Raw genomic sequence first — 22567 nt, 5'->3', positions numbered from 1 at the left:
ACCATCTAAGGACGGAAAGGAACGAAGTTAGAGAACTGTTCAAAAGACTCATTATACTTACCTGTCAGACTCTTGCCAGTGAAGTAACTAGGCAGCAACGAGCCGGCATCAATCAACACGCCCTGCGCTGAAAGCAGGATGGAGAGCACACTTTCCAAGAAAACAAGGTGAGCTGTGGATCAAAGGGAAGGGTTGGACCCGGGGGAAGAAGGGGTTCAAGCACACAGAGACAATAGGGAGTTGAACTCTGCCAATCCTGTGTTTCAGGCCCAGTCTCCAGTCGAGTAGACTCCAGGGAAGGGTTTGAGGTCGTAAGAGGTCAGAACAGGCTGAGTGACGTCCCCGTGGTTACCAGGTGAGCGTTACAACTAATACTTTGCCAGATGAATATTGTGACTTTCAGGACGTATTCCAAAAAGACCAGGCTAACACATTGCCGCTGCATAGGCCATATGATTGTCAAATTTACTTTATTCCTGGGGCACAAATCCCTTGCGGCAGGATCTACGCTCTTACCGAACCAGAACACCTTCACCTGAAATCCTATTTGGACCAGTACCTTGCAAATGGATTTATCCGCCCATCTAAGTCCCCAGCAGCCAGTCCTTTGTTCTATGTACCGAAACAGGAAGGGGACTTGAGGACCTGTATTGATTACCATGCAATAAACCAGATGACCGTGAAGAACCGCTACCCCTTGCCTCTTATCCCGGAAATGCTAGACCAAGTCAAAGATGCCCAGATCTATACCAAATTAGACCTTTGGGGAGCATACCACCTGCTCCGGGTCAGAAGCGGAGATGAGTGGAAAACCGCTTTCCATACAAAATATGGCTTGTTTGAATATCAAGTTATGCCTTTTGGCTTATGTAACGCTCCCGCAGCGTTTCAGTATTTCATGAATAATGTCTTGAGAGAACTGATTGACGTTTGCGCCTTAGTGTACATTGATGACATCTTGGTCTACTCAGCCTCAAAACAAGATCATATCAGGCATGTTCGTTCAGTCCTCACCAAGCTCCGCCAACATCGTTTGTATGCAAAGCTGGAGAAATGTTTTTTTCACGTCACCGAAGTAGAATTCCTTGGTTTTATCCTTTTGCCGAAAGGCATCAGAATGGATGTACATAAGGTTGACGCTATTCTAAAATGGCCATCACCAACATCTATGAAGGGGATACAGAGCATGCTAAGCTTTGTGAACTTTTACCGCCGGTTTATCCCAGACTTCTCTCAGGTTGTGCACCCGATCACAGTACTGCTACAAAAAAGCAATAGGCGGAGAAGTGGGAGGACAAGTGGTCCTTGGTGGTTCCCTCGAGTCCTTTGTTTGTGCAAGTGAATTTTGGAGGCGGAGCCCAGCAGTAGCAGTGAGCAGCATCAACGCTACATAAACCCATTCCTAGCGCGGAGCGCGCGCGGACAAGTGGGAGGACAAGTGGTCCTTGGTGGTTCCCTCGAGTCCTTTGTTTGTGCAAGTGAATTTTGGAGGCGGAGCCCAGCAGTAGCAGTGAGCAGCATCAACGCTACATAAACCCATTCCTAGCGCGGAGCGCGCGCGGACAAGTGGGAGGACAAGTGGTCCTTGGTGGTCACTGGTGGCTCGTGGTGGAAGTGGACCAGAAAATTGACCTCTCGGGGATCACCATACAACGCCGAATGAGCGGTAAGGATTGTATCTACTGTGCAAGTGTGTAGAACGAACCGGAAGTTTGTGGAGGGTTTTACTTTTCTTCGATCCCTCACTGATACAGTAATTACGGTGTGTTGTGTGCCGCGCACTGGGCATACGTGCATAATACTCCTATCCCTGAAGCAGTTTCCTGTGGTGGGTGTGTGAGCAAGGATCCTTGGCAATGACTAAACCCAAAGGAGCGAATGCCCGGTATAACCTACGCAAAGGAAATCAGGATAAATCAACTAAGGGTGTCAAAAAGACGCTGAGTAAAGAGGTGCAGGAATTACCTGTAAAGGGTACTATTCCCGCAATGTTTGGAAACAACAAATCCACAAGGAATAAGGGTTTGGAAAATGCAGAATCCGGAAAGGAGATCTTATCATCCCCACAGAATATTAATGATGTTATGGACTCCACAAACTACACTGACATTGATAATAACTCACTACTGGACCTTTGCCTATCCATTCAAAAATCTATGGCTACCTCAAATGGACTCGCCCCCCCTGTTGTAAAAAGCCCTATGGTGATAGAGGCACAGGTTTTGAATCCGGCTCAGAGTGAACAGCTAGGTGATAGCAGGGTTCCTAGTTCTAAACATATCGAAGGATCGATCTCCGACTTATCGGGCATACTTTCCATTCAACCCACTCCCAGCGTCTCAGCAATGCCCACGCTGGGGCGTTTATCAGCATCCCCTAGTCTTTTCAATGAGCAGGAAGAACTGGAGCATATAGAGGTGGGGAACAGTGGAATAAATGAAGATACCTACGGGCCTGCTATAGTGGAGCTGCAGGCCTCAATGGCTTCTGTTCAATTTGCAATGAAAATCCTATTAAAACTATGCGGAAGAATCCACACCAATACCATCATTCAGATGGGCTTACCACCTCCGAATGATACCATGACACCTTCACCATCTTTACCAATAACGGAAGAGGCCTTGATAAGTCCTGTGGTACCTTCGGAGGAGGCCAATCCTGGAAAAAGGGTGGAGCTGGAGATGGCAGTGCCGCTAACAAAAAAACAGCGCAGGCAACAGAAACGTGATGCGGCGAAAAATGTGGCGGTTGAAATTGCCTCCCCTCTACCGGCCACGTTGCCCGTGGCTGTCCGATCCAAAAAGAGCAAAAGAAGAGGAAAGAAAACAAAAAAACGCGCAAAGAAAGGTGCGGGTCCTTTATCAGGCTGGATTATCCCGGAGCCAATACGTGAAGCTCCGAGTGAAATACAGGAAGATTTGGAATCGGAAATGTCCCTTAGTCTCATCGGTGAATCGACCAAATGCTCAATTCCTGATACGAGCGTGGGATCTGAAGAGGAAGCGATCCAAGTACCCATGGCTGCTGAGACCCCGACAAAGGTGGAAGAAAATTATACAAGTAAAATCTGTATAATTAAAAACCTCAATCAGAAAAAGAGGGATATGTGGCTTAACAGAACTGAAATGTTAGCCAAACTACATATGATCCCTCAGCTACGGGTGATTCAATCGGAAGACTTCCTTTTTGTAGAACCATTGGAGGTGCGTAACCCGAATGTCTCCGCTCTCCACTGCTGTGTTTTGGCCTCTGCCCAACTAATCCGCAAACATAAATTATCACTGAGACAGATCGGTATGGATGTGGACGTTGACAAAGAAAAGGAAGATCCCTCCCTTCCTAGTAAGGATTATGTTGCACCTAAGAGTAATTCTGGAATACCTCCGCAACCAACTACGGCCAAGGTACAATTAGTTGATATCCAGAATACTCTGAAGTGGCTAGCAGAATCACTACCAAGGGTGTTGCAACAACCATGAGATTACTCTATGGTGAGCTGGAACACCCACGGCCACCAACACTTCCTCTCGGACAAAGGATCTTTATCATTTATTAACCAACATCCTATTATATTATTACAAGAAACTTGGTTAACATCTCCCACTGACATGGATGGTTATGTGACATACCATACCCTGGCTAAGAAAGGGGAACGGGGCCGCCCGTATGGGGGCCTATCCATTGGAATATCAAATAAGATCCCGAGTAAAAAGATACCAGTGTTGGAATGTGACTATATCTGTGCAGTGGAAGTGATTATGAATATGAATGGTATGAATGAAAATATGCTGTTGGTTAATGTATACAATCCCCCGGGCGCTAAGTTAAGCGAACAGATCCAAGGATCCTTACATGAACTCCTGGTGGACTGGAAACTAAACCAAGAGAATTTCTTTGTTATAGTGGCTGGGGACTTAAACTGCCATATCCATAGGGGTAGTGGCATCGGCAATAACCCCCGCCTCTCTAAGAATAGCATGTGGGGCTCCCAAATATCGGACAAGGAGGGATTGGGCTGGTTGTCCTTTTTTAAGTGTTGGGAACTGGAAATAATGAATGGCCGAACCCTTAGTGATAGGCCGGGCAAAAATACCTGGAGCAATGGAAAATCGGGAAGTACCCTCGACTATTTCTTCACAAGTTGGGAGGTGGCTAGGAATGTGTATGATATGCAGGTGCATGAATATGAGTGGAGCGACCACGATCCTCTGATCATGATACTAAGTGCCCCACTACCTAGTACAATGGAGACCAATTTAGGCCAATTGCTCAGTAATCACTCCCTAAACCGTATTATGTGGTCGGAGAGGAATATAGCGAAGGCTACGACGGCTTTGGGAGTTTGGAATCTAAATTGGGCTGACCATTTTAACCAACTAACCCCTGAGCTAATTGAGGACTGGATTAGCATCTTTACAGGCCAGCATGGTACATGTAAAATGCCGACTATGGTGGGGAAGGAGGGGAAAGAGGTCAGCTATGATCGGGCTATTCGTGATAGGAAACGATCACTAAGAAGGGATATCCGTTGGGCCAAGAAAGGAATTGTATCAAGGATAGCCTTAAGGATAAAAACTAATAAACTGAAGAAAGATTATCGAGGTTGGCTGAAGATACATAAAAGGTTAAGGAAACTAGAAAACTGGCAACATACGGTCAGCACCCTATGTAGTAGAAATTCCAGGAAAATCTGGACTATATTAGGAGATGCTAAAGGGAAGAAATCTGCTTATACTGTCAACCCTATAAGTGATAACGAGTGGACTGCTTTCTTAGAAAATCGTAATGGGGGGCGAACTGAAAATTCACCTAGCCGTGAGTGTAGTAGACCTAAGTCGCCTCCCTTTGCAATTACTACTGAGGAACTTCACTGTAGAATAGAAAATCTGAATTCCTCCCGTGCCCCCGGACCGAATGGGCTTTCTAATGCTGTACTCAAGAAAAACCCTTCCTTCTGGGCTGGCCTATTAAAAATCCTTTTTGAAAAGATCCTAAGTGAGGGACAAATACCTGCCACATGGCAATCCGCCATACTTATACCTGTGTATAAAAAGGGCAATAGAACCGAACCCGAGAATTACAGACTATTGTCTATGCTCGACTGTACGGGCAAGATGTTTGCGGCCCTTATATTGAAGGAACTGCTAAAATGGGTTGAGACTGAGGGCATACTGGACAAATTCCAGAGTGGCTTTAGGCCTGGTTATTCTACCTCTCACAACTTGTTTGTAATGAACTCACTAAGGGAAAAGGCTTTATCTTATACAAACCCCCCCATCTATGCCCTATTCATAGACTTTAGGGCAGCCTTTGATACGGTTAATCGATCCCTGCTTTGGAATAAACTCAGGAGATTAAGCTGCCCCGAACCTCTACTCTATTATTTAGAACTACTTCACACAAATAATACGTCACGGGTACGACTCGATAATCTAGGAGCTTCCACCTTACCGGTGGCACAGTATCGAGGGGTGAAGCAAGGGTGTGTTACGGCTCCTACTTTGTACAACCTATTTGTTTCTGACGCTCCTGAATGTCTACGTGGGATCAAAAACTGCCCACCTAAGATCGGAAATAGTCACTGCCCTATATTAGCCTATGCTGATGATTTAGTGATCTTAGATCACACTTTCAGCGGCATGTCGAGATCTGCAAAACAAATATGGAACTATGCAGAGACTAATGAACTTGTGATCAACATAAATAAAACCAATCTCTTACTATTTTCAGCAGGTAAAGTTGCCAGACCACGAATGATGATGGAAGGGATTGAAATAAATTATACATTCAGCTACAAATACTTAGGGGTCGAGTTTGACCACAAAGGGAACTACCATAATTGTATTGTATCTCGAAGAGCTAAAGCGGCCCAACTCACATCTCTCATTTCCAAATTTACGAAGGAACAATGTGGTTTCTCTATATGGGCGGCACGCCAACTGTATCTGCAGTGTCTTGTACCGATGGTTACGTATGGCCTCGACCCCCTGTACAATATGAATCTTGGCTGGCTTCAGCTGGTTGAAGGCAGGTTTTGGAGGAGAATTCTGGGGCTTCCCCAATGTATTCCTATGGCCATCATTAGGCTGGAGTTGGGTATTTGCTCCCTCAAGGCTCTGGTCCTGAAAAAAAGGATAGAATTTTATATTCGTCTTAAGAATAAACCTACCAACGAACTGCTTATGTGTATTAACAAGGAGGTTGCGGCTGGCAAATTGAAGAAATATGAATCCCACTTGAAAACATTACTTGAAGAGTTAAGCTGGACTCCGGAGTGGGGCAGAGATAATGAAAGCTTGATCAGTAAATGTGGGTATCGCCTAAAGTTGTGGGACTGGCAATGTAATTATACGCACCTGGAAAATTTGAAAAGCTATAACTCTGTCCCTTATATCCTCTATACATTTATGAAGGCGCAACTGTATTTAAACCTGTGCCCGTCAGATCAATTAAGACGCTTTATATTACTCCTGCGTATAAACCATCTTCCAGTACTGGCAAGTAAGGGACAGGAGATAGGACTCGAAAAATCTGAGAGGTATTGCAGAATCTGTAATGTGCGAAATGAACTTGAAACGGCTCGCCATGTACTGACTCGGTGCTTGGGGATGGAAAAGAGTTGTATTAAACATTTGGGAGGTTTTGTCCATGATTTAGAATTTGTAAAACAGCCTGAATTTTGGATACAATGTATTAACACCTTAAACTCCAAACTCCACATGGCACTATTCCGGGTATGGTCTGAAGCATCTGTCTGTTTACAGCGGAACGGCAGAGGGTCTGAGGGACTGAATAAGTAGCACGAAATATGCCTTTTCCCATTGTATATTGATGTCTGCTTATTTTGGAGGTGTGATATCACTGGATATAATGCTAAGGTGAATTTATGAAGGGGTTGTTTTTACTAGCTACAGAACGATATGAAAGTGCCTTCTGAATGTTTATCCGATTTGATACAGCAGGATTTTATGATTTTATTGCTGATGATTTTAGATTCAAAGACTTGTTTTATTCTATGTGGAGGAATATTTCGTCCGTCTTCTTACGAGATCTATATTTAAAGTAATGTTGTATATATTTTATATGTATTCTGTGTATTATGTGTAAAGTTTGTACGTTTGTACTAAACTATATCACATTAATAATAAAATAAATAAATAAATAAAAAAAAGCAATAAAAGGTTTGCTTGGACTGAGGAAGCTATAAGAGCCTTTCAGGAACTGAAACAAAGGTTCACCTCTGCTCCAATTGTGCGGCACCCGTGTGCAGACCTCCCTTATGTCGTAGAAACTGATGTTTCCAGTATGGCAATGAGAGCGGTCCTTTCACAAAATTCGACAGTCAACGAACCCGGATGCTTTCCTTGCATGGCAAACTCAAGGAGAGCAATATTGCATCAAGGTTCAGTTACCTTATTTTAGGGACCTGCTATATGTACCCGAGAAGGAGTTACAACAACATATAATTTCAGATTATCATGACTCTCTGATCGAAAGACACCCTCGAATCGCTAAAACTTTAGCCAAGGTAAAAAAGAACTTTTGGTGGCCTACCTGGCGTAACGACATTGTCCAGTATGTTCAGTCCTGCGGTGTCTATGCACAAAATAAATCACAGAAACAGAAACCATCAGGTTTCCTACAACCACTGGACATCCCTCTTGCGCCATGGCACACTCTTTCCCATCGACTTTATCACTTATCTGCCACCGAGTCAAGGCTTTAACATCATTCTTGTAATCGTGGATTTGTTCTCAAAGATGGCACATTTTATTCCTCTCAAGGGTCTCCCGGACGCATCCACCTTAGCAGAAGTATTTCTGGAAAACATTGTCAAGCTGCGTGGCTTTCCATCAATTCTGGTCTCTGATCGAGGCAGCCAATTTGTATCCAATTTTTGGAGAAAATGTTGCGCAATGGCACAGATTGACGTCCGGCTATCCACCAGTCACCACCCCCAGACAGACCTCCAAACCGAGAGGACCAACCGGACCCTCGAGCAGTATTTACGGTGCATGCTGCACCATGAATTGAGAGATTGGAAGGACTTACTGTGCATAGCCGAGTACACATATAACAACTCCGTACATTCTAGCACGTGCCAAACACCTTTTTACACCTTGTATGGCAGACATCCACGTACATCAGAACTTGACCTTCCTGCCAGCTTGGAAATGCCGCAGTAAAGACTCTTCATACAACCATCACTCAGGCGTTCAGAAAGGCGAAGGAACATCTTATTCATGCTAAAGAAAAACAAAAGCACTTCGCCGACCAGCATCGGAAAAAGGCCCCAGACTATCAAGTAGGAGACCAGGTTTGGTTAGCCGCCAAATACGTACCCATCAAAGGGACCCGGAACTTCCATCCTCGATATTTGGGACCCTATACCATCAAGGCAATTATCAACCGAGCAGCCACCAAATTGGACTTACCACCTAATCTACAAATCCATCTGGTATTCCATGTGCCCCTCTTAAAACCAATGAAACCCGATACACAAATCAAGACACCACCTCAACCTATACTAATAGATGGAGAGCCAGAATTTGAAGTCAAGGGCATCCTGGACTCTAAGTACTCTAGAGCCAAGTTGTACTCGTCTATTGGACGGGGTTTGGGCCTCAAGATAGATCCTGGGAACCCAGTGAGAACATCCATGCAACATGTCTGATCAAGAAGTTTCATCAGAACTTCCCAACTAAACCTGGACCAGGCAGGAGACACACCTTGGGAGGGGTCTTGGGGGGGAGTGCTGTCACGAGCCTCAGCCCTGATCCCCACTGGCAAGCCCATTGGCCAGGTGGAATCAGGGCTCGGATCACTAATAAGCCCTGGCATCCACTTCTCAGGCCCTCTTGGGGCCAGTCCTGGCCCCTTTGGCACCAGGCTCATCAGTAAGGAAAGACATCTGCTTGAGGAACTACTTTATTTAGGCTTTCAGCCAACATGGAGGCATCCACATAGCTTGATTCCTAGAACCAAGCTATGCGGTCTAGTGTATTGGGTGTGGTGGCCTAGGGACTACTTTACTTGGACTACTTTACAGTGGCTATTTAAACCACACCCGAACAAGACAACACGCTTCGCATTACTCTGCTTCTAGCAACGTGACGCTCACCGTGTACAGCTTTCTCACGAGCCTGGTGAATTCTGGACCTGCAGAAAAACCAAGAGCATCATTAGTAGCAGAATCCTACCTGCATTCATCATCCTTCACTGCTCGCAGCTCCTGAGCAGTTCACAGCCCGGATCGAAGGACCTGAGAAAAGGAGGAAGACATCATTAAAGGAGGCAGTAGAGACATTACAACTACAAAGCGCTTAAAGAATTACCTGGTTGGTTGCTTTTTGGCCGGCATAGCTCCGGAACTCCATCTGCATTGGGAACTCACCGCGACCTACGAAAAGAGAAAAGCACAGGTCAGTGAGGACAAGACATCGCTGCACTATGCAAAGGGCCTCCTTACTGCATCATAGTGCTATAGCGTGCCATCATCTTTCGGTGAGAACCAGCATATCTAGTTCTCCAAGCGGACACTCCACGCTCCTAGGGAGATAAAAAAAAGAGACATTTGGAACAGAGAAAAGGCATGCAAGAATTACGACGCCATTAATCGCAATAAGACTTACCTGAAAGACACTACAAGTGCAGTAGTCAGTGAAGTAACTGGACTGCCCGCGCCCACAAAAGACAATGCGCCCCTGCCAAGAGAGCAGGACGGAGAGGCCACCAATTCCGACAACCAGGTGAAAAGAGAACCTGGAGGGGCTGGAAACACAAGGGAGGTGGGGGAAACTTACCTTGGTCGCCCAGTCCTAATATAGTCTTCATTTCCAGGTGGAATCCCATCGACACAGAGACCACACCAGGGAATCATTGGGAAGGGCACCAATGACTTACTGGCTGGGTGGCGTCCCCGTGGATACCAGGTCAGCGTAACAGAGAGAGGGCTTTTCATAAAGAGTTTAGCTGTGATATTTTGTTGCAGAAAGGACAGCATTTTGCATACGGCTTGAAGTGAAGTTTTTTGTTATTTCACAGATCTTGCCTGACGAAGCCTGTCATTCAATGATAAATGCCCCCTTTTTGCTGGAGCACAACCTGAATATGGAGGAACCTAGCTGGGTCTCACTGGATCAGAACTGTGTACTGTTGAACAGATGAAAAAGAGCATCAGGGCACTGTCATTTTAAAAGGCAGAATATTTTCCTTCTCAATGAAAATATTTTAAGCTGGCAGCATAGCAGTGCTGCCTTTGAATTCTTTTCTTTGGTGCAATTGAACAAAATACAGGCAGCAATCCCCAGTCAGCACCATAAAAGCAACATAAAAGAAATGCTATTAACTGCATAACATACAAAAAACAGATTATAACAATGAACAAAAAAGCAAGAAAACAAAAAAACCTAATAAAAAACAAAACAAGGCATCCTGGCTTCTTGATCCCATAAGCAGGTGGGGAAAAGTTCATGCCTGCAAGGCATCCTTAACCTAGGGGCCATCCAGTTCAATCAGGAGGTTAGTAATTGTAAAGACTGGAGGGGGTGTCTGTACTTCTGCTCTCTATATGGTAGAGGAGAGGCACAGAGGACCCCAGCCAAGATTCTCTATTTGGTAGCTATGGTCGAGCAATCAAGGCCTAGCTTCTCAGAAGGTGATGCATGCTGGTTCTTAAGCACAGTGCAGTCCCCAAGCCCCCACAAAGGAATTTCCACACACTGTATTGGTTAAAACCAAGTCTTTATATAATGAACATTCAAAGTTATATACACTATCACAATAACTCACTTTGTGCTCAGAAAATGAACAATGGTAAATATATGCAGTTCTACAGTAGTACCACAAATATTATCAGATCTCATTAAAGTGCATCAACTATACTGTCAAAATGTCACACAGATCAATAAAGAGGAAACCAGCAGTAGAGAGAGGAAGGAATGCAAGATGGGTGAACAATTGACAGAATACTGGCCTCTACCAACTAGGCACAGTTCTGTGTGGAGATCCCCCCCACCTGGGCAACCTGTAAAGCAAAGATGTATCACAAGCCCAGTCCATATATTGTTTTATGAGTCTTATTTCCCTCTACAATAGTTCTACAGCCCAAAGTACCTGGAATTGTAGCATTCGTCGATGGGAAATCAACAGCCCTTCTTGAGTGCCCTCCCTTTAAGGCAGGAGTCATGGGTCGTCGAACGTCCCACGGAGAACATGGTGAACTATGGTGGTGAAGTGGCAGCTTCGTTCCTAGCGGTGCTCGTCGATGACGGAGCGTTGGCGTCCTGCAAGGAAGAGGCGTGCGGGGCACCTCGGTGACAATAGTTCTGGACCGCAAATAGATGATGAAGAACTGTGGCCCAGCAAGGGCGTTGAGTTGTCGGCGTCTCTGTGGTCTTTAGGTGGCGGGAAACCCACAGGGGGATGCTCCTCGGCACGTTGACGGTCGGGCCTTCTACAGAGGGATAAAGCGGGCAGCGATGCAGTCGAGAGCGTCCTTGGATCAAATGAAGTTCTAAGGCAAACGGGAGCGCGGCGGCTCCAGTCGGCGACGGCGGTCTTTGACAGTGGTGGACAACAGTCTGGGCGCTTCTCCTTGGAATTCCACGGCAGTCCCCGTCTCCGGTCGGCAGCCTGTCGTAGGTCTGTCTACCAGGGAGCTTTGGCAAAGACCAGCTGGTGCACGATGGTCCCTCGTAGCTCGGGAAGAGGGCACCTTACCAGGTCCTCTCTGGGTCAGTCCTTTGAGACACAGCAGCTTTCAGATCGACGAAGTAGAGCAGCAGCAAGACTAGACTTCCAGCAGGGCTTCAAGGTTAAGCTTCAGGTTTACTCCAGTTACTCTTCGTAGTGGACTTCAGCTTCTGAACACAAATTCTAGCAGTGAGAGCCCCCCAGATATACTAGTTGATCTCCCATTCATTCTGCTGGGTCACATTCAGGCAACCAATCGGTCCGAAGGGCATTCATGCAGGCAGGCAGCAATCAGGTGCATACTGCATTCAGGCCATTCACTTCTCTCCAGACACTCACAACAAGTTATGTGTATTGGGACAAGTACCCAGCCATTCAGCATTCCACACTGCATTCATACCAGTTTCAGGCAGTGCTGTCTCAGTCATTGTGTCAAACACCAGATACTAGACACCCACAACACAGAATGCGTATTCGTCACACAAGGCATTCACCCAGGTCCCACCCACAGGGTATAACCACAACCTACAGTCACTGGGAAGGCTCCAGCCAGTCTGGCCTGGACTTCACAACAACACCATATATGGAACTTACACCCAACAGCTAGTCAGGGGGAAGGGACAGAGTCAGGGCTTCCCAGGACTTTGGGAAAACAAGGTAACAGGCAATAGAAAGCAAGAGGCCACAGGGTCCATCTTGTTTCCTATCAGGAATCAACTGATCCCAATGGCAGGGCCTGGGTATCCCAAAATGGAGGATACTCAGAGCACCTGTCAAATTCAGCATGGAGCTGCCACCAGCCCATACCCTGCTCTGTGGGCACAGGGTTGTACCCCCACCCATGGGTGCCATACGGGTAGCCCATGGGTCTGTACACCAAACAAAAGGAGAGAGCTGCACCGCCAGGAGTCCCACATGAACTCCTGTGCGGAAAACACGACAGAACAAACAATAAAAAGCAGTAAAGGACAAGGATACGGAGGCCCTGTCCCTCCGATGCATTTCCAGCATCACAGTCGCCCCCCTCAGACTGAGGTAGGGTGCCTAATCTCCCACGAGATAGACACCCTCATCCAGATGGTCAACATACCTTCTGGAAACGCCATCTGCATTATCGTGACTCTTCCCTGGTCTATGCTCTATGGTGAAGTCTAGCCCTTGCAGGCTAATGGACAACCTGAGCAGTTTCGGGTTTTCACCCTTCATCTGCATAAGCCACTTCAGGGGCTTATGATCTGTTTGGACCTTGAAGGTAGACCCTGTAAGTTAGGGCCTAAAATGCCTAAGGCTCCAAACTATTCTAAAACATTCCTTTTCAACAGTAGCACGCCTAAGTTCTCTACCCTTGAGTTGTCTAGGACAAGACAGCTCCAATTCCGGTGTTGCAGGCATCTGTCTAGACGATAAAGGGTCGGCTGTAGTCAGGCGCACACAACACAGGTGCCCTACACAGACTTTCTTTCAAGCCATCAAAGGCCCTCTGACAGTCTTCAGTCCAATTAACCTTCCTAGGTTGTTTGGGTGAAGTGAGAGCTGTCAGGGGTGCAGCTATGGTTCCATAGTCTGCCATGAAATTGTGATAGTACCCAGTGAGGCCCAAAAAGGCTCTCAAATGGGTTTGAGTAGTGGGAGTCTCCCAGTCATGTACATCCTGTACTTTACTGGGGAGAGGTTGGATTTGACCCCTTCCGACCTCATGACCAAGATATGTGACTTTCCCCTGAGCTACCTGGCACTTGGCAGCCTTGATAGTGAGGTTAGCCCTTTTCAAGGCCTGCAACACCTTATCCAGATGTGTGAAATGCTCTTCCCAGGTGGAACTGTAGACGGCAATGTCGTCCAGGTTAGCCACACAAAAGGCCTCCAGCCCACTGAGTGCATGATTGACCAATCTCTGGGAGGTGGCAGGAGCATTCTTCAACACAAAAGGCATGACCCTAAACTGGTAGAGTCCCTTAGGTGTTGAGAATGCCGCCTTTTCCTTGGCATGGTCCATCAGAGCTATTTGCCAATAGCCTGAGGTAAGGTCAAAGGTGCTCCCAAATTTAGCAGCACCTATGGTGTCCACGAGCTCATCAGACCTGGGCAATAGGTGCACGTCAGTTTTGGTGATGGCATTGACTCCTCTGTAATCCACACAGAACCTCCAATCCTTGGTACCTGACTGGGAACTTGCCTTGGGGACAAGGACCACTGGACTGGACCAGGGACTGGTTGAGGGTTCAATAACACCCAGATCCAACATCTTGGCGACCTCAGCCTGGATGTGGTTCTTAACTGTATCTGACATACGGTAGCACCTGCTTTTGACAGGCACACTGTCACCAGTGTCAATTTCGTGCCTACACCACGGTGTAAGGCCTGGTGTCAGGGAAAACAGAGAGGCATACTGCTGGAGAAAAGCCCTGCAGGCCCTCTGCTGCTCTGTCGTCAGATCTGGAGAGAGATGTACTCCCTCCACTGAGCCATCCTGAGGGTTGCTATGCAGCAAATCAGGAAGGGGCTCACTCTCATCCACTTCTTGCTCTGAAGCTAGCAAGAGACATGAGACTTCTGCTCGCCTGTGGAAAGGCTTGAGCCTGTTAACATGGAATACCTGAGGGGCTTCCGCAGGGATTCCCATGTCAACCAGATAATTGACTTTGCCCATCTTGGAGATAATCCTGAAGGGTACAGTCCACTTGTCTGCCAAAGCTCGAGGCTTGGTAGCCTCCATCACAAGGATTTCCTGTCCCGGAGTCCAATCCACCTGCAAGGCTTTAAGGTCATGCCAGTACTTATTTAATTCCTGGCTGGCCTTAGGATTTACTGTGGCTTGACCCATCATCTGTGTCATCCTCCGTCTGAGGCCTAACACATAGTCCCCCACTTACTTGGCAGGACCTGGAGGGGTGGCCTCCAAACCTTCTCTGATCAAGGCAAGGGGCTCCCTCACAGGATGTCCAAAGAATAACTGGGAGGGGCTGAAACTAACACCCTCTTGAGGTACCTATCTGTAAGCAAACAGCAGGCATGGCTGGAGGAGATCCCATTTCCTCCTCAGGGGCTCTTCCAAAGCACCTAGCATGCCCTTGAGAGTTTTATTAAATCTCTCATCCAGACCATTGGTCTAGGGTGGTAAGAGGTGGAGAACTTGTAGGTTACCCCGCACTCTTTCCACATGGATTTCATGTAACTCGACATGAAGTTTGATCCTCTATCAGAGACAACCTCCTTAGGGAATCCAACATGGGTGAAAATGCCCAGGAGAGCCCTGGTGACCACCTTGGCCGTAACTGTACAAAGGGGTATAGCCTCAGGATACCTGGTGACATGATCGACCAAGACCAGGATACACCGATGTCCACCTAACATGGGAGGGTCAAGGGGACCGACAATGTCAATGCCCACCTTCTCAAACGGTCTGCCAACCACTGGCAATGGTTGCAGTGGGGCAATGACCCTGCCTCCAGTCTTGCCAGACAACTGACAAGTTGGGCAGGTCCTGCAGTGGGATTCCACTTCTACTCCCATCTGTGGCCAGTAGAAATGGGCAGAGAGCCTCTGCTTAGTCTTCTTGGTCCCAAGATGACCAGCTAAGGGCACCTCATGCGCCAACTGCAGCAGTAAGGGCATGTAAACCTGGGGTACCACCAACCTCTTGAGGGCACCAGGTTCAGGCTTAGTGGGCTCACTAACAAGGAGCTCACCCTCCCAATGGATTCAGAATGTCCTAGGCACTTCTCCTTGTGCCTGGGACATGGTCTGTTTCCTCAGACCCTCGAGAGAGAGTGGCACTCTCTCTGTCCCTTACAGAAGACCGCCCGGGAGGATCCCCCTTCAGCTAACAAGCATTGAAGGTTGAGATGATCCTCTGGGTTGAGAGCCTCTCACACAGGAAAGTCTTCTGGCTCTTCTCCCACAGGAGTTGGGACGGGATTTACCACTGGACCCAGCCCATCCGGACCATGGATCCCAATGGGTGCTGTCGGAACAGCAGGAAGAGCAGGGGCTCCCTCCACAGAGGTGGCCTTCTTACTTTTCCGTTTCCTTCACGCCTTGGATTTCCCAGTTGGTGAGGGTGCCGGGCTCGCAGCCGGACACTGTGTGACCTGCGATTCGGTGACCGACACAGCAGCCATGGGTAGACCATCCGTGATCATCCTCAACTCGACCAATTCGTTTCCCAACATTATGTTTGCAGGTACGTTGTCCTGAACCAGGACCGGAAGCTTTGCTGTCTTGTCTCCAGCTAACCTGGTGGTTCTCAGAGTCCTACATAGTCCTCTGGCTTGAGCAGGGTCCTGTCCACCACTGTCATGCTTGCCCCAGTGTCTCTCAAACCAGTTGAAGGTTGGCCATTCAAGAGGACACTTCTCAAAAACCTACGAGTGTTTTGTGGGATAGTCGCCAGTACTTCTGCGTACTGGTCCCAGGACCCAAGGGACACTAAGGAAATCTCGACCGGAGCACCAAAGGTGATCTCAGTAGAGGAGAGGAGGACAGTGGCCTCTACCTCAGGTACGGAGTAAGGATAGGTCAGGCTGGCAGCCTGGACTCCAAGTGCCTTACCCTTACACTTGGGGTCACCCCTTCGGTGGTCCAGAGTCCCACAATCCCAACAAGTTCCAGGAGTGCGGAGTACGGTACTGGAGCCACTGGGACCCTGCTTTGCAGCAGGCGGACCACTACTCTTACTCCCACCCACAACAGACTTATCCCCACTAGGTTTTTGGGATTCGGAGAGGAAGGTTTTGGTTTACCCAACTGTGACTGCTTATGGGACTCCTCAGCTTTCTGAGAGGCCCCCTTTTCTTTGTCCTTGTCCTTCCCACTGGAGTCCTTAGGGGACGCCCAGTGGGAGACCCACTTGTCAGCCAACCTAGCCAGCCTAAAGGGGTCCAAAATGTTCTGGTCAGCAACATACTGACACAGCTCTGGTGATCAGGCTTCCGAAAAATGCTAAAAAAACAAGAGGTTAAACAATTCAACAAACATTTTCACTTTGTAACCATGAATCCACCCCATCATGTTCATGTGCGCAGCACTCACCCAGTCAACCCAAGACACATTCTCTTGTTTCTCAAAATCCCTGAACCGTTTAAGATATTGGGTAGGCATCTTGCCAAACTTGGCAATTAAAGTAGACTTCATGCACTCATACTGACCCCTTTCTTCCACACTCAGCTTCAGAATACAGTCATATCAAGTTTGAGGCACTCTGCTTAACAAACACTTAGCCCAATCTCTCTTATCAACATCATGAATTGCACAAACCATTTCAAATGCTTCAATCCATTGGAGGATATCAGAACCCTCTGCATACACACCAACCAAATCTTTCATAAACTTGGTTGCTGGGGACCTGACACTCTCAACTGGTTTAGCTGAAGTCTCCACCCGAGCTTTCTCTAACTGGATTCCCTGACATTCAGTGTCTTGGTTCTTGAGTTCAAGGTTCTTATCTTGAGTTCAAGATCCCTATCTTTCAGCTTAAAATCCTGATTCTTGAGCTCCACTTGATGTGCCAACTCCTCTTTCTTTTTTTTTTTTTTCCAAACTTATTTTTATTGTTTTAAACATAACAAGTCATGCAGAAGGTAAGATTATTACGTTTGCCAGCTTGTTAGAACATATAATTAGGAGAACAGTACTTTGCATGCTTTAGTCTTAGCTAGTCTTGCATTCTCTTCAATAATAAAAATAATAAAAGTAATAATTACAACGGGTGGTGGGGAAGTGGGGGGGAGCAAGGGACAAGGACCAGTTTTCACAAGGAGCTGTTTTCACATAGAACAGATTACTGTCTATTTCGACAAGGAGACAATTTCAAGGGTTCGAGGTGACACTTTCACTAGATTTCGGCAGGGTAATTTAGCACCGGATCTTCCAAGTCGGGGGAAATCGATTGATCGTTTGTGGCACTTCAGAGGACTGGAGGAACTCAGCTGCCTGTCCGGCTTGGGGTTGTGCGTTCTTTTTCAGTCTTGGGTTTCCATCCAGTGTAAGTTAGGTGGCTGCCTCGCCACCCCAGGGAATTGCAGCCCATCGTCCAGAAAGGGCGCCCATGTGCGTTCAAATTTGGGTTTATTGCCTGACCTGATGGCTGTGACTTTCTCCGCTGCGACGATTTCCCAGCATTTGGACCACCACATCTGTGTGGATGGACCCTCCGGGTTTTTCCAGAGTCTGGCGATGGTAATTTTGGCGGCTGTGAGGAGATGGGAGCATAGGTCCACCAGATTGCCGGTTAGGGGGAATTGGCCTTCTCCTGTCGTCCCCAGTAGCACAATCCCTGGATCCCAGGGGATGTTGAGTCCGGTGATTGTTTTAATTTGTTCCAGGATGTTTTTCCAAAATAGGGTGACTTTAGGGCATGACCAGAAGAGGTAGAATAGGGTTCCTCGGTCCGGGTATGCCCTCCAGCATTGCGCTGGGAAAGCCGGGTTACATTTGTTAAGGATTGTCGGGGTTCTGTACCATCTGTAGCAAACTTTAAACGCACTTTCTTTGTTCGTCACACATTTTGAGCTTTTCAGTGCACAGGACCAGATGTGTTGCCATTCCTCCAGTTCAATTGGTCTCCCGATGTCCTTTTCCCATTTCACCATATATGGCTCTTTTTTTGAGGGATCTGTTCTATCTAGTATTTTGTACAGGGCGGATATTTTCCCCTTAGGGGGGGTTGTCGAGAGGGTGTGTTCCAATGCCGTTAGCTCCCTGCTGCCTAGTTTCCTGACCTGAGGGTGCGATAGCCAGTGCCTCAGCTGGGAATAGCGGAACCTTTCTGTTTCCTGGATCTTGAACTTTGCTTTACACTCTTCGAAGTTCAAGGGGAGGCCGTTCTCGAAGAAATTGGAGATAGTTTCTAAGCCGCCGGCTCGCCACTCCGTGAACTGATTTGGTGTAATTCCGGGGGAGAAGTCAGGATTGTTCCAAATTGCCGTGAGTGGACCCATTGTGCTCTTGCATTTCCACCAGCGTGCAGCCGCTTTCCAGCTGGTGACTGTGTTTCTTGTTGCTGGTAGGGGGCCCAGGTCCCGGGCCCCTTTGGGCTCCTTGGAGTGGGGCAAGGATTCTAGTGGGGTCTTGCACCAATCTTCCTCCAGTTTTAGCCACCGGGGTCGGTTGGTTGGAAGCTTCCAGGCAAAGGCCGGGGCCAGTTGGGCCGCGAGGCAGTACCTTGACACGTCTGGGACCCCTAGGCCGCCCAGGGCGGTACTTCGGAGCATGATGCGTTTTGGGATATGAGATTTCTTTCCTTCCCAGACTAGATTCAGCACCTCTCCTTGCAGTTTTTGCAGGGCCTTTGCCCGGATCGACACCAGCAGGGCTTGGGCATAGTATAGCAACTGTGGCGTGAGGTTCATTTTTATCGCAGTAGTTCGGCCGAACCAGGAGATTTCTTGTTTTTTCCAGCGGTTGATGTCATTTCTCAGATCTCTGAAGAATGCCGGGAAGTTGGTCTTATACAGCTTCTCAGTTTTATTGGGTATATGCACCCCTAGATAGTTGAAGCTGCTTCCTGCCCAGGGGATTTGGAACTCCTCATCGAGATGAGCTTTGGTCTTTCTTGGGATGTTTATGCCCAGTGCGACGGATTTGGTGATGTTTATTGTAAATCCCGATGCTACTCTGAATTCTTCGAGCGTTTGCCATAGGGCTCTTATTGACTCTTCTGGTCTAGTGAGTGTGAGGAGCACATCGCCCGCGTATAGCGCAATTTTGTAGGATTCTTTTTTAAACGTTAGGCAGGATATCGATGCATTTCGGCGGACCCTTTCAGCGAATGGTTCCATAGATAGGGCAAATATAAGTGGGGAGAGAGGACATCCCTGTCTCGTGCCTCTAGTTATGTTTATTCTACTGGATTTGGCCCCGTTGAGGCAAAGATTTGTAGAGGGTCTTTGGTAGATGGCCAGGACCCACTTTGCGAAATTCGGGCCAAAGCCAAAGTGCTCTAGAATGTTCCCAACATAGCCCCAGTCGAGCATGTCGAAAGCTTTGTGCGCGTCTAAGGAGAGAATTGCCAGCTTTGTGCCCAGTTTGTTCGCTGATTCAATGATGTTGATGGTTCTGCGGATGTTGTCTTGGGTACCCCGGCCTGGGATGAATCCTGTCTTGTCCGGGTGGATGAGCTCTGGGAGGAAGGGGGACAGCCGGTTTACTAAAATTTTTGCAAATATTTTCGCATCGTTGTTTAGGAGCGTTATGGGCCTGTACGATGCACATTGTGTTCGGTCTTTTCCTGGTTTAGGGATCAGCACTGTTATTGACTCGTTCATAGAAGGGGACGTGGAACCAGTGGACAGGAATGAACTGAATAGATTTGCCAACTGTGGGGCTAGCAGGTGAGCACATTTTTTGTAAAATTGTGCCGATAACCCGTCCGGGCCAGGTGTTGTGTTCTTCAGGTGGCGGATCGTTTCGCTAACTTCATCCTCTGAGATAGGGCCCTCTAAGTCCGCTAGGGATGGAGGTGGCTATTTCTTTGGCGTTAAGGTCAAGAATTGGGTGATGGCTGAGGTGGCTGTCGGGGGCCCTGCCATGATTGTTTCATGGTGTTGCACCATTAATTCGAGTTTTTTGGGGTCCAGGTGGTGTAAGGAGCCGTTCCTGTCCTGCAGGGATTGGATGTGGTTCCTGGTCTGAAGCTTTTTCAATTTGTGTGCTAGGAGCCTGTTCGCTTTGTTACTGTTCAGGTAATAGTATTGTTTGGTATAAGTTAATGCTTTAGCGGCCCGGTCCGCCAGGTGGATCTCGAGCTCTCTTTTAGTTCTTTTAAGATCTTGGTGCGTTGTTTTCCTGTAAAAGGCCTTGAGTTTGTTTTCCAAGGCTGTGAGTCTTTGCTCAAGCTTTTGTTGCTTCAGTAGGTTTTGGCGCTTGAGTCTGGCTGTCAGATCCATTGCGACCCCTCGAATCACCGGTTTCATGGCATCCCACACCATTGCTGTTGAGGAGTCGGGGGTTGTGTTCTCGGAGAAGTAATTCCGAATCGCCTCAGTGAGATCCGAGCTGGCCGTTATATCGGTAAGGATGTAATCTTGCAGTTTCCATTGCCGCTGGTTAGGTTCCGGTGCCCCGTGGATAGACCCCACCATCGTGACTGGAGCATGGTCCGATATTGCAATTGGTCCGATTTGAATCTTCACCACGCAGGGGGCCAAGTTGTTCGTGGCAAGCAAGAGGTCGATCCGTGAGTAGCCTTTATGCACGTGCGAAAAGAAGGTGTAGTCCCTTTCTCCTTGGTTGTGGAATCTCCATATGTCTATTGTCTCGGTTTCCCACAAGAATTTCGCCAGGGCGAGGGATTTGCAGAAGTCCTCCCTTGAGGCTGGAAGCGACTTATCCATCGTCGGATCCGGGGGGAGATTGAAGTCCCCTCCAATTATTAAGCAGCCCGCTGCGAAGGACGTGATGGTTGGAAGAAGGTTGTGAAGGAATTGGTCTTGTTCTTTGTTTGGCGCATAAATGGCCACCAAGGTGATCGGTAGTTCAACTAGGAGGCCTTTCAAAAGTAGAAATCTGCCCTTGGGGTCTCTTTTGATGGTGATCTGTGTTAGTGGGAGGTCTCTTTTTAGTAGGATAGCTACGCCTCTCTTTTTCTGTGTGGCTGAAGCAAAGTAGCGTTTCGGGTAGCGCCAAAACCTTAGTCGGCTTTCGTCATCCGCAATGAGGTGGGTTTCCTGAATGCAGACAATGTCGGCTGCTAGTTGGTCTAGTTTGTGTTCCACTGCTTTCCGCTTTCTAGGTGCATTAAGCCCCTGCACGTTCCAGGTTGTAATAGTTAGGGTTTTGTCTAGCGAACCCATCTTTTGGATTTCACGTAGATCAGTTCAGATTGTTCCTTGAAGCTCTCTTGTTCCTTGTTTTTGTGTGACGAAATTCTCCGTCCTTCCATCTTTATGATGCTTTCCTCTGCACCTCATCCCCCCCATCCCCCCACCCCCCACCGATCCAACCATAACAAGGTTTCCGGGCCAGCCTTCAACCAACGGGGCATACGGCCGGACCGGTGTGTAAACTCAGCATGGAGGCAAACATTGCCTCTTCCTTTGGCCAGTAAATGTTCAGAATAAGCTTAACTGATTTGAGTGATAAAGGCATCTTGAGGTAGCTCGGCCCTACCCAGCGGGGAAGCAGAAAGCTCGGCCAGGGGGGAGCTTGTGTTTTCAATGTTCTAGGCTGCCCCTTCAGCGGTTGTTGTCCCTTCTGGGCTTGCCCGCAGGGCCACGGGGTCTACGGCGGCTAGGCACCTTAGTCCAGGCTCTGGTGGATTCCCCACGGGTTCTTCCGGGGGCCTCGGCAACTTCAGGGAGGGCCCCCTCTTCACTTTCCGGATTCATGAACCTCTCGGCTTCTTTGGGGGAAGGGATAGACCAAGACCTACCCTCCCAGGTGAAGAGTAAAGAGGTGGGAAAGCCCCAGCGGTATGTTGTTTTCCGTTCACGCAGCCACTCGGCTAGTGGCTTAAGGGCCTTTCTTTTCGCAAGGGTGGTCGCAGCTAGGTCCTGGTATAGGGATATTTCGGCATCCCGGAAGAGAATTCGGGCAGAACTTCTGGCTTCCTGCATAATTTCTTCCTTTACTTTATAGAAGTGGATTCTTGCTAAGACATCCGGCGCAACATTTGCGTTTTGTCTGGCTCTAACTCTGTGGACCCTGTCCAGTTCCAAAGGAGCTCCATCTGGGAGAATTATGATGAAGCGAAATAAGTCGTTGACATAGGAATTGAGCTCCTCGTCGGAGACCGAACTCGGGATTCCCCTCAAGCGAATATTGTTGCGTCTGGACCTATTTTCAGCCTCTTCTTGTTTGCTCTCGAGGGACTCACATCTGGCCTCCAGAGCGGAGAGTCTATCAGCCCCCTCCCCGATCTCGTAGTTCTGTTCAC

The sequence above is a fragment of the Ambystoma mexicanum genome, chromosome 10, assembly GCF_040938575.1.
Source record: "Ambystoma mexicanum isolate Mex_15411 chromosome 10, UKY_AmexF1_1, whole genome shotgun sequence".
In the NCBI taxonomy this organism is placed as follows: Eukaryota; Metazoa; Chordata; class Amphibia; order Caudata; family Ambystomatidae; genus Ambystoma; species Ambystoma mexicanum.
The sequence above is the reverse complement of the archived record's forward strand: the minus strand, read 5'-3'. Positions refer to the sequence as shown.